Source organism: Parasteatoda tepidariorum, chromosome X1 (assembly GCF_043381705.1).
Source record: "Parasteatoda tepidariorum isolate YZ-2023 chromosome X1, CAS_Ptep_4.0, whole genome shotgun sequence".
In the NCBI taxonomy this organism is placed as follows: domain Eukaryota; kingdom Metazoa; phylum Arthropoda; class Arachnida; order Araneae; family Theridiidae; genus Parasteatoda; species Parasteatoda tepidariorum.
In genome coordinates this window covers 60,356,124-60,375,236 of record NC_092214.1, presented here as the reverse complement: position 1 = coordinate 60,375,236, position 19,113 = coordinate 60,356,124, and the positions used below count along the sequence as shown (strand labels likewise).

Genomic DNA, 19,113 nt, shown 5'->3' with positions numbered 1-19,113 from the left:
ACCTTTAACAAAATGCCTGAACTATTTCATTTAACTCGTTTGTTTATTTCATTTGTTTTGTCGGTTTTCACAAAATCTCTAAAACCCGGTCTTCAACTTATGAGCAGGTTTTTTCCAAATTCACAAAATTTGACCTTTTACAATAGACCCTAATTATTTTAATCCTTTGAGGAAAGAAAAATTTTAATCAATTTAAATTAATTTAATAAAATTTTAGACAAGAAGAGCCATAAGATTTGTAGCATGATTGATAAAAATAATTGATAAAAAAATGAACTTACTTATGAAAAAATACAGTTTAAGAGATTAAAACTGCTTCATTTATTTCCAAAAAAGTAGTTTCGCTCTAAAAGCAGTGCCCCGCCAGAGGTTTAAAATACATAGAAAACTCCTCACTTTTATTAAAAGAATCTTAATCTAGTTTTAGGGCTAAAATGCAATTCTGTTTTGGGTAAGATGGAATTGCGCATAATTGCCTCTCCTTCAAATAAATTAGCTGTATAACAAACATGATATTCATTAGCTGTATAACAGACGTTTGTTTTGTTTTTCATATCTGGTCATACATTAAAAAAGACTTACATAAGCAATAATCTTTTTTTGTAGATATATTGAAATAAATATTTATTTCGAGAAGAAACAAAACACTACAAAAAATGTATTTGATGATAGACTGAGGTTATAAAAGAAAATATTTAGGCATTTATTTACGGCGATAAAATTCTGGTATAATTGTCGTACTTGTTTACTTATGACACTTCTGATATGAGAAACATAATTCTGGTACTGAATCTAAAGTCTACCTTATTTAAACTAGTCTTGATAATTTTCATTTGCATGGTAAATGCTTACATGAAATTCTGGTTTTCATAATTATGCTACACATTTAGTAAAAAGCACAAAACTGAAGGAAAATGTAACCTTAGAAATGGTTTTTATACCAAGACCTGAAGTATCATGAAAAAATTAAATAATTTAAGCACCATGGTAATAAAGTCATATTTCGCAATTCGGTAAAAATTACCGCACTTTTTGATATTCCCATAGAACCAAACACACAGTATAATTTATCATATTCCGGTAGTTTTGACCGTACCTTTTTTCCAGCGTTTATTGATCTGAAACATAGAAATGATATTAAACAATTTTAATCTTGATCTTAATTATTACAAGTTACCCAAATTAAGAACAAGATTTATGGTGAAACCATTTGATTATCGTATTCTGCCACAAAAGTTTACAATTACAACCAAATATTAAAAAAGTTTAAAAAATGTAGTAGAAAGAAAAATGTAAATGTTTTTTTATCCATTTCTTAATATCTTAAAAATATTGGAATAAATATTACTGATTTAATTAAATCTTAATTTCATGGGTAAAAAAAGTCAAATCAAACGTCGACTATATATATATATATATATACACCGAAGAGCCATTACATTATGACCACCCTGCTAATAACATGTAGGACCACCTCTAGCCCTCAAAACTGCTAACACCCGCCGTGGCATTGATTCCACAAGGTGATGATAGGTAGTCCGAGGTATCTGGTACCAAGCGCTCACCAACTGGTCCTGCAATTCCCTCACATTGCGAGGGGGTAGCGTGGCAGCACGAATTTGGCGTTCCAAGTGGGACCACAAATGCTCTATTGGATTAAGGTCAGGTGAATTTGGGGGCCAAGACATGACTTGAAAGTCTCTGGATTGTTCCTCGACGATTTGACCCTTATGACATGCTGCATTATCCTGTTGGTAAACACCATCCCCCGCAGGAAAAACTGCTGCCATGAATGGGTGAACCTGGTCTGCAACTATGTTCAAGTAGCTTACAGACGTCAGGGATTGTTCTATGAGGATTATGGATCCTAATGTGCCCCATGAAAACATTATTCCTGGGCGAGAAAACATGAAAACCTGGGCAAGCCCATTGTTATAGATGGAGGGTGGTCATAATGTAATGGCTCTTCGGTGTATATATATACAGTGAAACTTGTGTAAGTTGACCACTTGTGGTGCATTGTTTTAGTGGTCAGCTTAGACAAGTGGTCAACTTATAGAGGGGGTGGGTCATTGTTTACTTTTTCGTTTCCCTTATCAAGTTGCTATATATTTAATTTTTTTTTTACTTGACTTAAAAATTTTACTCAGAAAATATGCAAATGAATATCTTAAGAAATGTGTTTGAACCTGAATAAACTTCAATTTGATACATATACTTCTAATATTTAACTAATTTTTTTTTTAAAAATTATTTCGTTAGTTATGCATGTGAAGTGTTTAACAAATATAATTTCTTTAAATATCAGAACACGAAAATATTGCGCAAATTTTCTGCATTATTAATAATGCTTAAGTTTATACACTGAGAAAAAAGTATGACCAAAACAACCAGATTACAATAAAATTTACTGTGTTTCTGGCTCTATGGGAACACCAAAAAGTTCCATAATGTTTAACAAAGAGCTTTGCTAATGATTTTGGCGAAATTAACAATAAAATATGGTTTTATAAAACGGGATAAAATTTGGTAAATGTGGTCAAATTTGGTAGTTTTTTCACGATGCTTTAGGGCATGGCATAAACACCGTTTATTCAGTTAAATTTACTTCACAGTTCTGTATCTTTTTACTAAATGTGTGTTAATAAGAACTATGACTTTGAAAGCCAGAATTTCCAGCAAACTTTTACCATGAAAGGTAATGTTGGTAATGATTTTGATTAAATTAAAATATTTTTTATAAAATGTGCTAACACTTGGTAAATGTGGTAAAATTTCATAATTTCATCATAATACCTTAGAGCATGAAAATCTTTTAGTCGGTTAAATTAATTGTTCAGTTTTGTATTTGTTACTGAATGCATGGTAATAAGAATTTAAATTTTAAAAATCAGCATTTCCGGTAAACCATTTTCATGTAAATGAAAACAATTACCAAATGAATAGTTGAAATACTGTATATTTTGGTTTTATTACCAGTATTATATCTTTTTAACCAGATGTCTCTTTACCATACATTTCGATGATTTTCCCAGAATTTTATTCTCTTTGTAGAATTAATCGGTCCGAAAAGATATTAAGTTTTTTTTGTCAATTTTGAGAATTTGTTGTCTGTTATATAATTATTAACTTACTTAACAATGAAAGTTTATTGATAATTATTAAAAATTCAATAATAGTTATCTTTTGAAATAAAATGAGAATTGAATGAGTACGAAAAGTTTAGCGGCGAATATTTTTCAAAATAAAACAACAATTTAGGTAGAAAATGTCACTTAGTAAAAAAAAAGGCGCACTTTAATTTAGTTTTATAAGAATTGAATTGTTTAGAAAAAAACTTTCCTCTTTCGAAATTTTAAGTTATTTGGTTTAATAATTCTTTTTAATGGTTTTTCTACTTAAATCTATTTTTCTACAATCATAAATAAGGGCAATTAATAAAATGTTAAAGTACTTCAAAATTATACAGGACTTTTGAAAAAGATTTGTTTTTAAACTGCTTTAAACTTTCAAACATTACTTTCAATACAAATATACATAAAACCAAAGTAATGAGAAAAGTAATAAAATGATTGAAATGAATGTTTAAAAAAAACAGAAGAAATATATATCAAATCAAACAGAAGTAGAAAATAAAATGAAGAAACCCCAATAGTTGAAAAAATGTCAGTTCAAAATTGTTTAAGTTGTATCTCAACAGAGCGAAATATTTACTTGGCATCCTTTTTACAGCAATTAAATTACTTATTTGCATTAGAAAGAAAAATTGCTTCAATTCATTGAAAAAGAATCCCAACTTAAGATTCCGTGGTTTGAATTGGGTGCATTCACAATCTATGTTGGTAGTCATTATTCTAATCTTTCTGTGCGGTGAAGGACTCATGAAATCGATTTCGAAAAAGAGAGCAGGGGCAAATATATCTTTGTCGCTCCATTTGGCGGCCTTGTGTTTGAATAGTCAAAACAATTATTTCTCCTCACTTATGAGAAGTGACTGTGAAATATTATGTTGACCAACTTTGAATTTTTCCTCAATTATTATATTTGAATGGTTTATAACATAGTTTAGTAAAAATGATTGCTTTAGTTTTATGAAATAGAGTGTAGTTTAAGATAAATGGATGCATGGATTAGAAAAAAAAGAGATACGAACATACTCTAAAATGAGTAGTGTTTTCGTTTAGTTTTGAAAAGCAGTCTCATACAACATGGAAAATATTTGAAATCATATATCTGCGTAATAAGTGCATGACCGTGACTAAAATAATATCGTTTGGAGATTTAGAACCAAAAACAATTCTGTTAGAATTTGAATAGATTTGAAAGGCGTAAATTTATTTAATAAGCAAAGAGTTTAGTAGTATGATGAAATTAAAAACTTAGAAAAACAAAATGATTTTCATTTTAAAAACTAAATTAGTTCTTTATTTAATTACAGGATTTTTATTTTATTCATTTCTTACAGCTAGCGATTAATTGTATCTTAAATATTATCCGCAGAAGGAAAGCATACATCAAAATAAAAATTTCCCAAATATATGCAGTTTGGAATATACACGTTTTATGTATTTTTTACATTTATTTTTACTTTAAATTATAAATTTTTCTTAATATATAATATTATACCTATGCAATTATATTGATCAATCTAAACTGAATCTGCATCATAAACTGAATTGAGCCAGTATAAACTATGTATATGACTTACCAAGAATTTCAAGGGAACATTAAAAACTGTCTATGTTGATAATGTGTCTTACGTGAACTTCTTAGTGGGGCTTATGTAAGCCAAATTCTGATCACTTGTAATCCTGATTATAAAAAAGTAACTTTTTTTTAAAGTCACTTAATCAAGTCTTTTTTTGTGCACTATAAAATTATCTTTCAAGAGTATCTTTAGAAAAATTATTAGAAAAACATTTTTTTTAAAAATATGTCATCCGCTCAAATTTCACTTATAAATAATAACCTTAATTTTACTGAAATTGGAGAAATAATAATTCAGCCTAATATATTCTTATATCACAAAATAAAATATCGTTTCTCAATTATTAAATTTTTCAAATTTATTTTGTTGAAACATGAAATTTAATAATAATTAAATAAATTTATTCACTTCTGAAATAATCAGAATGCGATTATTTTAAAACTGAAAGAGGTAGCTAATTTTAAAAATATCCAATTTAGGTCAACTTAGAATAAGTTCATGTCTTACCACTTTATATTACTATTGTATAAAAGAATTTTTTCACAGTAATATAAAAATTTGTGAGTAATGAAAATAGGTTAACTGCTTCATCTTGACTAGAAATGGATCCAATCACTGGTAAAAACTTCTTTTAGATGATCAGTTTTTTTTCTTCAAATTTTGATAGAAAACGTATTCTTATTTTGAATAAATATAGAATAAATACCCGCCACAGACTTATTTTTGACTTATTATTTTTTAAATGACACACAAAATTTATTAAGTATATTTCAGAATAGTTTATTTACTTGATATCCAAATACTATTACAGAGATTCTATACTAAAGTCTTTAGTGTGTTCTTTTTCCCATTTGAAACTTTATCTTTAATTTTGGAACAAGTTTATTAAAAATCATCCAAAATAAACAAAACAATTCTGCATCATATTTAATAACACGAAATATAATTGGCTGTAAGTGAGAAAACAAAATTAAAAACAAAAGATGAAGTGTTACTTTGTAGTTTATTTGTTTCATTTTAAACAAATGAACATATAACATTATTAACCATTACGAACAGCGTTGTAATCAAACAAAATATTCATAAATAACGCGTTGAAATAAATTACTTATCTTGATTTAGTTTTTCTCAACACTGTGTGCTAAAGAGATCATCCCATAATTCATTCAACCTGAATATCTAAGTATATCAAGGTCATACACTAGGGAAATACTCTAGGGAGGCCAGTTTCAACCTCTAGGCCATAAATAAGTGTTTTAGTCAGCTTCAAGGAAATTAATTTTTCTCTTTCCACCGCCTGTCATCGATCAATTGCTAACCTCAGCTGTGAGTTATTCTAAATAAGAAATAGGCCAATAGCACGTATCTCCAATGTACAGAAAGTATATGTCTTCATTAAATGATCATTGTTTTGACGTCACGCTATATTTTCGCTTATTAAGTTTAATATATATTAATATTAATATTATTAATATTTATTACGTTTATAGGATTAATGTATTTAAATTGTATTATTGTATAATATCAAAATAATTTTAATTGATTTTAAAAATAAATTCTGTGCCTTTCTTTAAAAACAACAATAATAGTTGTGATCGATTGTATTATATACAAATCGAAGAATGGTGCGAATTTTCAATTTAAAACATTTGTCTTTTAAAGAGTATTTACTTTAGAGATTAATTTGTTCTAAATCTTTGGTCCACAATTACACTTAATTTTTGCACGTACAAAAGTTTTCTAGAGAATTTATAATTTGACGAAAAAAATATTATTATATGGTATCGATACAGAAATTCATAATATCTACTTCATAATAGGCACTGTAAAAATCTCTTAAATTTGCTGAAAAGAACTATCAGTTGGTGCGCCAGTTAATTTACGGAAAAATACTGTTATTTAAAATCACACGTTTTTTAAGCAGATAAGTGCTGTTATTTTAGCAAACTCTTATTTTAACAAAAATAAAAAAAACCTCTGCTATTTTACAAAAAAAAAAGAAAAAAAGTTTATAAAATAGCTACGCTAGCATTGTGTTTGGTGAGAGCAACGAGAAGGACAGAAACAACCCGTCAACTCTGGGATTCGAAACTTTGGTACCTCATTGTAAAGCAAGTACTCTTTCCCTTGAACTACCGAAGTTCCATTTTCTATTATGAAGAAAAATCTTAAACTGTCTTTATCTTAAGAGTCTGATTGAAATTAAATTTAAGTATTGTAGCATTTAAAACTATAGTGACTAACCCTAATAAAATTGTCTGGCAACTTAACTTACTAAAAAATTACATCTAAAGAAGCTTAATAGTCCAGTAGAGCATCATTTTGACAATAAGTCAAATTACCGTTTTATTCATACGATGTTCAAACCTTAAAATAATTGCTGAAAAGTAAAAGCAAGTATAAAAAATGATCTTGAAATTATTTGAAAAAGGGTAACGTTATCGAACGGTTAGCTAAACTAGCTATCGTACTGAAAGCAATAACTAGAATTTGAATTTAAACTTTCAAATATACAGAGAAAGTCTGTTATTGCAATACAAAAAAAAACTATTAATTTAAAAAATAAATTAAAATTTTATTCGGAAACTGTATAAAAATTACTTCAAAATTAGAGGATAAGAAATTTCTTAATCTCGCTATGTATAGAAGTTAATCAAACATTTTTACGAGCCTCTCAAAACGCATAGGTAACTTTTTAAAGAAAATTAATTATAGCAAATGAATAAATGACACGAATGACTTTCCTTTATTCCTTTCAGATAAACTTTTCTTTGGCAAATTATTCCCTTTGAATAGATTCAAATAACTCATTATGGCTGAGAACTCAGCAGAAGGCAGATCTTCAGCTTTTTTTTTTAAATCATATGAACAGCAATAAAGATAGGATTTAGTTTTAATCATTTTTTAATAAAAATTCCTAATCGTTTCATGCACTCTACTTGAAAGAACACTGTATTAGGTTGTTTAGTTTTGTTATTCATCTATTTCGTTTAATCAGAACTCCCAACAGCATGTAGCCCAGCTGTAACTAATTGGGATAAAAAAAGCATTAAAATATCAGATGAAGTTAGTGGAGCGAAAAAAACCATGTTTATACCTAACTCTATGTTCAATGAAAACTCACTGCAGCATATAGCATTCAGCTGTAATCAATGGTGATAAAATTATCTAGCATAAACTCAAAAGATGATAAAGGAGCTCAAAGAAAAAATTGTTTATTCTTAACACTCCATTTAATCAAGAAATCAAAAAGCATTTAGGTTAGCTTTAATCAACGGTGATAAAATAAACTAGTGCAAACACAGAGGGAGATAGAGTGACCTAAAGTAAAATAAATTGTATATTCTTAATGTTTTGACCGAACAGAGCTTTAAGCAGCGTTTAGTTCATCTGTAATCATCGGTGATAAAATAGACTAGTACAAAGATTGTGGTAATCGAGGAACACACAAAAAAATAGTTTTTTTTATTTTATTAACGCTTCATCCAAGCAGAACTTTAAACCGCAATCAAATCAACTGTAACCAAAGGTAAATAATTAAACTAGTACAAATAAGAAGGTGATAGAAGATCACAAAATACAAATTGTTCATTTTAAACAGTCTATCCAATTAGAACTTTACAAAGCATTTTAGTCAGTTATAATGCATGGTAATAAAATAAACTAGTGAAAACACAGAGAGTGATAGAGGAAACTAAAGAAAAATAAATTGTACAATTTTAATGCCTCATCGAAACGGAACTTTAAACAGCGTTTTGTTCAGCTGTAATTATCGGTGATAAAATAGACTAGTACGAAGAGGTAATAGAGTTACGCACAAAAAAGGTGTTTTACTTTACAATTCGTCTAAACAGAATTTTAAACAGCATTAAATAAACTGTAATCGACGGTAATAGAGTAGATAACTAGTACAAATACAGAAGGTGATAGAAGAGCACAAAAAAAATTTCATTTTTAACAGTCCATCCAATCAGAACTTTAAAAAGCATTTAATTCAACTTTAATTAAAGGTGATAAAATAAACTAGTGCGGACACAAAGGGAGATAGTGAAACGCAAAGAGTAATAAGTTTTTTAATCTAAACGCTTCGTCCAAACAGAACTTTAAACAGCATTCAGATCAGCTGTAATCAACGGTGAATAATTAAACTAGTACAACTACAGAAGGTGATAGAGGAGCACAAAGAGAAATAAATTGTTTATTTTTAACGCACCGTCCAATCAGAACTTTAAACAGCGTTCAGTTTCAAATCTAGTTAAACAGCATTTAAATAACGTTTAAAATTTGATAATTGGAGAGAGTTGATACCTTTAAGCTCTTGTGCGTTGACCATATCACTAGTATAATATTTATCTCAATAGATCGATTACTCATGATTCAAAATTCTTCAAGTTTTTACGGGAAGAGGGAGCAAATTATGAACTAACTATAGTTTTTAACTCAATAAACATCAATGCAGAAGTTAAACAGGTTTTTAGTCATCAGCATCGCTTTTTCCCAAAAATATCATTTAATTTAAAGAAAACTAAATTTAATTACACATGAAAATAAAATAATTTTGAAACATAATATTCTGTTTTAAAACACTGCTTCCTTTCGCTTTTATGGTATACTACCGTTAAAGAAATAAATGAACTTCAAAAAGCAGTTAGTTTTTCTAAGCTCCAAGTTTATTTCGTTCGTTAAATGGAAAGAGATTTCCACAAGCTTTGAGAAAGCGCAAGAGCCTTTTCTCCTTTCATCGAGCGAGTCTGAGACTTCCGTTATTCTATTCGAGCAGCGATCGAATACTTGTCCTGGAAACGTCCTAGCGATAACATATATAGTACCGTCTGCGAGATCCTTGAGGATTTTCTCCCTCAACTGCAAGTCTATCGCAGCCTCTCTGGCTTGTGTAAGCCACATAATTTGAATCAATGATTCTTTTTTCTTTTTTGCAATGGAAATTGCTTTTCGTTTTCTTATGTGTACTGGAACAGTAATTTTTTATGAATCCAGAATTTAAGGTTTTTTTTTTATTACTCACACAAACTATTGACGATCATTAGCTTATGTCTGAGAAATTAGATAAAATCTGCTGATTCGTTAAAAATATTTCCATGCAGCGAATTCCCAGAACAGGTTGAGAGTATTTGAGCCGGGATATATTTTTGGAAGTTTTTAACTGTACACTTTTTTTTTTTTAAATTTATTTTACTTTTGTTATAATTTGACAACTTTATTTAAGTCTTCTGACTGACGTGTTTTTAAAAATAAAAATTTAATAACTTTAAAAAGTAATCCTTTTTTTTTTATTTCGGATTAGGCTGAAGTTAAATTGTCGATATTAACATTTTTTTTCACTTATTCGTAATAAAATTATATTTAGTTTGTGGGAAAAATGAAAGTAAGTCTTATCACACATTCTAATTTATATATATAAACTATATTATAATTATAATTATATATATAAAACTAACCATTTTTTAAAGAAATAACCATACGCTTAAACTGCAATCTACGGAAGTTACTTTTCTGATTTAATACAACTTTTGGATTTGAACTTATAAAGTTATTAATTTTAAGGTATTTATTTTGTATATTATAATTTAAAAATTTCATTACTTTTATTTAATTAAATTATAAGAATTAGAATAAAAATATAGTTACTTTTTGTCTTAAAACAAATGAAAAATTCGAAATTATAATTATAACTTTTATTTAACTTGACGACCGATTTATTCTACGAGCACCTGTGAAAATCTTTGATGTATAATTGCCATCAGTTTTGGTGCTGAGGTAAACTAAAAATTTTTACATTGCATGTAACCACATTTTTACATACGTTCTCATTGTTGTCATTTTATTTATTCATTTTTATTTGCTTATTTACTGGAAACACATATTTTCATGTCCATTAGAATTTATTTAGTGGTTTCATTTAAAAAACATTCCGTTTAGTAATATAATCGTACCAATTCTTTATAACAATTGCTATTTTGTCAATCCCATATGATTTTTTGCATGATAATTACAGTTCTGTATTTAAAAATATATTTAGTTTACTTCAACAATAAAAATGATCACTACTATACACTAAATTGTTTTTACTGTGTAGAATAGAAAAATGCTACAAAACAGTTAGTTTTTTATCTGTATATTTTTTGCTGTTATTGAAACATTCAATTTCTGTCCATAGATAAACTACTATTCAATTTTAGATTTGTTTTAAATATTTTTTTTTGTTTTTGTTCACCTACCTTGAATAAAATTAACTGCGAACCCTATTCTCTCAAATGCATATGAAAGATTTGACTTTTTTGATTTTGAGTAGATTTTAACTTTCGAACAAATATACACCACGGACAGAGCGAATAGAAACTATAACATGTTACATTAATATAACTGTAACTAGTTAATATAATAAATGCAAATAAATCCATTTTTATCTATTAACATTTAATGCAATGACATTTTAGGCATTTAAAATTTTTTGCTAAAAGTTTTTTTCTTGTGACTGAAATAGTAATTATTTGCATACATCACTAACAATACTTACTAAAAAATTAAATTTTTTTTTACAAAATATGCCCTTAATTAGCCTAAGTTATTCAAAAAATGTTTTAAATAGATTGCTTACTGCAGAAAGGAAGTGCGCTCTTAAATATTACTTTTATAGAAGAAATAATAATTTGTATTTCAGAACTCCAGACCATAAGAGTGTCTGAGTTATCAAATCTTAAAAAGTCGTAATTTTAATTTCTTTAGAACTATTTGACCTATTTCATTCCAAAAAAGTTTTTGTCACTTAAAACTACATTTTTATAAATGATATAAATTTTGTGTACTTTAAGAGATAACAATTTTGTTCGACAATTCAAAAATAAAATAGTAAAAAATAAGTCATTATTAAAAATTATATTTTACAAGGAATTACCTTATGATAAATTATATTTATAAATTCTTTTAATTGTTAAAAATGGTCTTGAAAGTTAACGAAGTAACCAAAAAGTACATTAAGAAAGGACCCGAATATAGGAAAATTTACAGTGTTTCTTGCTCTATGGGAAAAATCTCGGTAATTTGTGCTGATAAGCACTTGGTGATTTTAGAAAAATTAGCAATAAAATATGGTTTTAAAATATGTGATACAATTTGGTACATGAAGTCAAAATTTGGTAATTTTATCATGATACTCTGGAGAACGACATAAAATACATTTATTCAGTTAAATTTACTTTTTTTTTTTACTTTTTACTTAAGGTCTGATAAACCAGAATTTCCGGTAAACTGTTACTATATGAGCAGACAAATAAACAAATGAATGCTTTAAATACCGCATATTTTGGTTTTATTAACCAGAAATACGTTTCTTTTACCAGAAATGCCATTGCTGTACAGTATTGTTATTTTAGCAGATTTTTTTTATTCCGTGTGAAAATTGCATTTCGAGGGCCAAAATTTCGATCACTCTTCTGCCGAAACTTTTGGCACCATATTTATTAGATTATCGCTACACCCTACATTTTGAATGTCAGAAATCCAAATACATCGAGTAAAAGGTATGTTTATTCAGAGAAAGTATTGCTTCCCGTCTATGGTTTCTTAACTTAAAACATGAAGTGCGCTAATTAAGAGGGATATTTAAGATTAGTACCTCGAACTATTATGATTGAGTCTTAGTGCGTGAATCCAATCATTAGAACAAAAGTTAATACAGGATGGTTACTTTTTTCATTTTGCGCACTGTACAAAGCTAAGGAGAAATTCGAGCATCGAAACTTGAGGAAATTAGTTTTTTCTCTTTCTAATATCGGCACATTGCAAGAATTAAGTGGGTTTTAAGTGGGTTTTTTATGCTAAGTCTACGCACTAATTAATGATTCCCGACATGTTTTTAATACACTTTTTCTTGCTATACCGCATTGTTTTCTAGATAGGAAAGATAAATGCTCAGTTTCTCACCAGGTGACGATGTAATAGGTTTTATTAATTTACCGATAGCATCTTTATTAAACCTAGAAAAAATTCGTATAGTTACAGCAGTTACTCAGTTAAAGTTACTCAGTAAAGGAATTTTCCAGGGTTAAGTGGGCACCCTTTGTTTAATTTAAGTATAATATAGTTGGAAATATAATGTTTCTATGTAGTTGTAGACGCATAGTTTTAATATAGTAAAATGTTTTTTTTTTAAAAAACGCAATGAATATAACAAAATTCATTTCGTGCACTAGTTTAGTTTCTCAGTTTTCCTACGCTGACCTTTCAAAAACAGCCCAAGTGCTCCATAATTTTTTCTAAAAAAACAACGTGTCTAAACCCATGAAACTCATTATGATTTAATGAGGAAATGATAAATAATTTTCAGTAGAGAAACTAGTTTTTCAAGTGACATTCAGCGACAAATAGCATAGAGATTCACTGTCAATTTTACTACCGAATATAACTCGACTGGGCGTTTAATATTTTGTTCACTAGTGCGTTTCAAATGCTCTAACATCAATCAATGTGTTCTAGGAGCTTTTGCAAAGCAGTCTGCTCGATAGTATGAAGTGCACGTGGTGCCGTTGTCACCTTAAGTAATATTAATGTTAGTCGTATCAAGGTGGAATAAATGTACGAAACAATTTTTGAAAACTCTCTCTTACATATTTCCTCTCTTTAAAGCATTTAAATGTAGCCAATGCATGCATAAAGCTATAAGAATAAAGTCAGGTCTTGCTAATCTACTAATTTCTTTTAGAAAACTTGTCTAGTTCCTTTCTAAATTCTTAATATAACCTTCTTAATATAACCTTAGCATAAATTTTTTAAGCATATGGATTAATTTTGATGGAGAATTCCTCTTGATGTCGAGTTTTATTGAAAATAAAATTTCATATATATTTAGTTCAACGGCTTGCAACGGATTTTAAACATAACCTTTTTTTTCCTCATTAAAAATAGTGTAATTCACACTGCACTGTAGTCGAACAACGAGTTTTCAACGAAACTGTTTTCTGGGAAATGCTCCGAACTTAAACTTCGCCAGAAAGAGAAAATTCCTATCACTCTCAGAAATAAAAATTTCACTCTTGAAGATTCTGCAACGTGATTAGTGATGAAATGCAAACCCTCAAATATGTGACGAAAATATTTCCTTAACTCGAAACCTCATCGTAGAGCATTGTGGGAGATTGTTAACTGGAATGACGAATCTTGATTGAAGACTAGACGCTTGAAAATAAAGTGACAGATCAAGCCGACCAGACTGTATGGTGGTCAAAGACTTGGACTCAAACCAGGAATATCATGGGTACGAATCCCTCTTCAAGCATGTGTGTAATTTATCTCATTGTTCTATCTTTAATTCTTGTGTTGCTTAAGCGACATTGGTAGCGCTTCGCGCTCTCGTACCACAGGTCCTTGGTTTGATTCTCGTGCCGGGCAAGGTTGACTCAGCCTTTCATCCCTTCAGTGGATCCATAAAATGAGTGCCAAGCATGCTTGAGAACTAAACACTGGGGGATCCACGTTCGGCTGACCACCCAGCTGAAACATCTGCTCTTGCACCAGAGAATTCCAGGTCAAGAAAACTGAGATGGGCACAGTGGGCCTTGGCTTTCTATGAGCTGTCGCGCCACTGAGTTTAGTTTAGTTTAAGCGACATTGACCCTCCTATATGATGTCCACCATAAAGCGATTAATAGAAAAATTCGATACATTATGCGCTACGAGTTTTTTTTTTCTTGAAGAAAAGGAAAATTAAATAACGAAATATTTCTTTAATTATGATAAAATTTGTTTTCTCGACGAAATAGCGATAGTTATTTCGTCATTTTGGCGAAGCAGTTTCGTCAAAAACGAAAAAAGTTGCGTGAAATTTGTAATTAATAATTAATTTAATTTATATAAATAATAATTTTAAATAAATAATTAATTTAATTTAATTTTTTTAGTAATAAATAATAAATTTAATTAATCAACAATAAATTTAACTTTCATTTGAAAATCAAATACTTTAAAAGAGCTTCGAAGATTTAAAATGTAAAGTTAGTAATAAAATGGAGCAATAAAATGTATGGTTTCTTTGAACTAAGCCATTGAAAACAGTCATGGTCATTCTATGGAATAGTAAATGTCATTTGAAGTATCTTCTAGGAGTTAAATGTCACTTACATTGTTGGAATCTTTCTTCAAATAGAATTTTCTACTTTCTTTCAAGATGATTGTAACAAGTTTAGAGCTTTAAATATTTCGTTGCAAGCAGCTACTTGAAACACTTTGAGAATCGTAACTTAGCTTTGGTGTTTTCACATTCTATCCCCAAAAAAGTAAAAATATCTTTAATTATTTTTCGCTACTAAACTTTAAATAACTTATTTTTCCTTATTATTTTAACTTTATTATTATATCTGTATTTCATTATAATTCAAACTCTTATGAATGGTTTAATATAGGAATTTTCCATACGTGTTTTTAGTGGTAATAATTTAAAAATTACTTTATTATGTTACCAAAAAAAATTTTTTTTTTCTAAATTCTCTCTAAATATTATGTTCTATAAATAGTATATTATTATCATTTTATTATCATTATTATACTATATTTATTATTATTATTATCATTAATTAATATCATTTTTAAATATGAAACTTTTAGTTAAAGAACACTTAGTAAATATTTAACCCTCAAATTTAATACTATAGGGACATTCATTTTTTAAAATTTGATTAGAAATAAATAAAAAATGCTTTTAAATAATTAATCATTCGTGAGTGCGTGTTTGATGGATAAAAATAGAAAAATCTCTTCAGATTCAAAACAGTTTTAAAACTGACATAAATTGAAGTTATTTAGACATATTATTGTATAATTGAGAGGCTTAATTTTCCTTCTTTTCTTTGGTATTGCTTTATCGATTTATTAAAGTTAAAATAAATTAAATAATTGGCAGCTGTGGGACGGAGCTTTTGGACAATGTACACTTTTGTCCTAATTAATCACAATGATTCCCTTTAGGAGAAATAAGTTCAATCAATTTTCAGAAACATTTCTCCTTTTGTTAGAATAAATATGTTATTTTGTAATTTAATGAAACCTGCACTTTATATGTTATTTTCATCAAAACTCTTTCAATAATATGTAGTACACGTTTTAATAGGATTATTATTCTTTTTTTCAATATAAGAGTCCTAGAGAGTTCTTTTCAGATGTATTGTAAATTAATTTATTCACTTTCATAACAATAAAATTGTAATTTAAAAAAATATTTTTTTACATCTATGGTTTATTTCAGCTTGTAATTCGTTATTCGTTAAATTGGTAATTCATTGGTACATCGCTATTGACAATTAATAATTTTTAAGCATTTTGTTTTGGATTAAGATTTTTAAGCTTTAAATTCTTACTTGGTTTTCCCTTGAGAGGAAAAAAATCTTTGAAAATATAAATTAGCTATTTGTATGATATAAGTTTTAAATACCATTTGTATTTTAAATTTATTACTGTGAAACATAAGAGATTAATTTAAGATTTGAATAATATTACCTATCCTAAATAGGTAAAACGAAATCTAAGTAGCCAAACTAACTGATTTTTTAAAAATTAATATAGTTTTAATTTCATTAAATTTTCTCTTAGGCTATTAAATTTCAAATTAATTTTTATTGATAAAATTTTTCTAATTTTAATTATATTTTTCGACAACAAAAATAGCCATTTCTCATTTGTACAGAAGTTGGCTGCAGATTTAAATATTTCACTTTTATTGCTGGCATAGCCGGTGATTTTTACATATTTAAGTAACACAAATCTCATTTTTATTATTTAAAGGTATTAAAAAACTCAATATTAATATAAGTCAAAACCTTTTCCTACGGATTTAATCGTAGCAAAGCCGTTTCAGTAAACGCTTTTAATTTATTAAATAACACAGAAAACAAGGAAGTGAGAGGAAAAATTATTATAAATTATTTTAAATGAAAGAAGTACAAAATTTATTTAAAATTTAAAAAGTTTTAAAAAAATTAGAAAAATTAGCAGGATAACTCTCGTGTCTATATCTGCAAATATTAGTGCTCTTGTATTAGTATGGCCCACAACAAAATATATCAATATAATGGCGTGAGGAGCACCAAAAAAATAAGACCGATTTGTTAATATATTTTAATCAAGTTAAAACATCGCGAAAATTCAAGAAAAAAATTCAAAACAAAAAGCAAACAAAGAAAATGAAACAGAGAAGAGAGGAACATGTCACGTACTTAAAATCAACTTGCAAAAATTATTTTAAAAATATTTCCATTACAAAGTTTCCTGATTACAAAAATCATAATAAAGAGTAATGTAAGGTGACCAGATTTATAAAGCATAATTCGAGGAAAAACCAGCGTAGTGTCTTCGAAAAATTTTACAATTTGAGCACACATATATGTATTTATGAAAAATATTAATTAATTTGTGCAACAAAGATTTTTTTTAAGTTGATAACTAATATCTGGTGATGGCCCATTTTTATCAAACATGATTTCATTACTAAGCAGTTTTGAATCATCATATAATATTCTGCAGATGAACACATGTGAAATGAAGGAGTAGATGAGTATTTTGCTGAAATTATTTTAAAATGGGTACGTTTTCATCTGGTAGCTTTCGCATGATGTTTTTAGCTTTCTGTTTTTATTCTGATTAACGCAAATCTATCTAAATTCTTTTTTTTTTATTTCTTTTTTTTTTAACATGCATATTTTCGATTTTTTTTATATTTTCGTGCATATAAAAAAGACTATGTGTTTTCGGCGAAATTTGAGAACATTTTGAGGACCCATGTAAATACTTGGGAATATTTTCAGTTCTCAAAAATTTCTAAGGACAAAGTTTCTGAGGATAATTATTTAAAGTATTCAAGATTTTAGGTTCAGATACAGTATTCATGATTTTAGGACGTCTGGTCACTTTAGGTTAGTGACATAAATTTTTTTAAGGCTCGTTCATACTGATGTTAAAAACCGATTCTTATTTTTCAGCTACGTTATATTAGTCCGAAAATTGGATTTGCGCAAAGTAATAATATGCTAAACTGTATAATTCAAAATTTGTAATTAATAAAAGATAGCATTTTAAATGCAACATTTTAATTCAATGATTTTTATAGAAATTATTGAGATTTATTGAATAATATTAATTATTTAGGGGAGAGTCGGGTAGCCCCACCCACTTAAGGAGTATTGCTTATATTTCTGTATAATATTGAGTAATAATCAATATTTTTGTATGTTTCTATTGTTTTATCATCTAATTAAATAATGCAAAAAGAATAAACCAAAAAAAGAATAGTTTAACTTAAAAAAAATAGAAATTAAAAAAAGGCGTGTTTTTCAACTCTTTTCAAAATGTGTCGGGTAGCCCCGCTCAGTTACAAAAATTATGTTTTTTGACTGTTTTTTCAGGTGTAAATGAAAATGACCAATGTATTGACAATAGATAAAACTCATTTATCATTTTCATCACGAAATTCAACCGATGTTTTTTAATTTCATGACTACTGTATTCAACATATTTTCAAAACTATTGTTTACCATGTTACCAGCTGCATAAATACTTGAAACTTTGAAAATAATCTTTTTTTAATGTAACAATTAATGTCCGATGGCCCATTGACTTGAAAAAATATTCTATACAAATGAAATTGATAGTGGGCGGGGGTACCCGACACTCCCCTAATTGAATATTGGAAGATGTTGTTGGTTAGTTATAAAATTGCAAAACATTTACAATGAAGTTCGGATCCAATTTTAAATTTTTGGTCGCCATGGATTCGAATTGGATTTGTTTTAATATTCATATAGCTCAATATATATAAAATATATATATATATATATATATAGATATAGATATAGATATAGATATAGATATAGATAGATAGATAGAGACATAGATATATGTTCGGAAACGAACAATTTTATCCTCCTTTACAAAAGTTGAAAACTAATCTTATCTATAGTACACCATTGATCGAATTGTATTACTAAATAGATCTGAGAAACTGACTTTAATTAAAACTGAATCTTAGGTTCTAAGACTACGAGGAAAAGAAATTTTACGGAAGATTTTTCACTCAATATTTGTATGAGTATAAACGTTGGAGTATTAGCAAATACATATATTTATGATAAATATATGAGGGACCAAAAATTGAAACAACTGTTAGAATAAAAATAATCCAATGGTTTGGACATATACTAAGTATGAAATATTAAAAGATTTTTAAACAGAAATATAGGGGAATCATGATCTTGAGAGAGACCAAAAACAAGATAGAAAGAGCAGATAAAAGAGAACTTGAACTTACTAAGAATTATCAACAACAAGAAAAAGATTATCCACAGAAAAGAATGGTTTAAAATCTTGAAGGAAATCAGGGCTCTTCAAGAACTGTAACGCTC

At 27.9% G+C, this 19,113-nt stretch overlaps 1 protein-coding gene across 4 annotated transcripts in view; it reads left to right on the top strand.

Annotated features, from left to right (window-relative positions):
* LOC107447330 (potassium voltage-gated channel protein eag-like) overlaps window positions 1-19,113 on the top strand; it is a 215,471-nt gene that overhangs the window by 72,359 nt on the left and 123,999 nt on the right. The window lies entirely within an intron of this gene.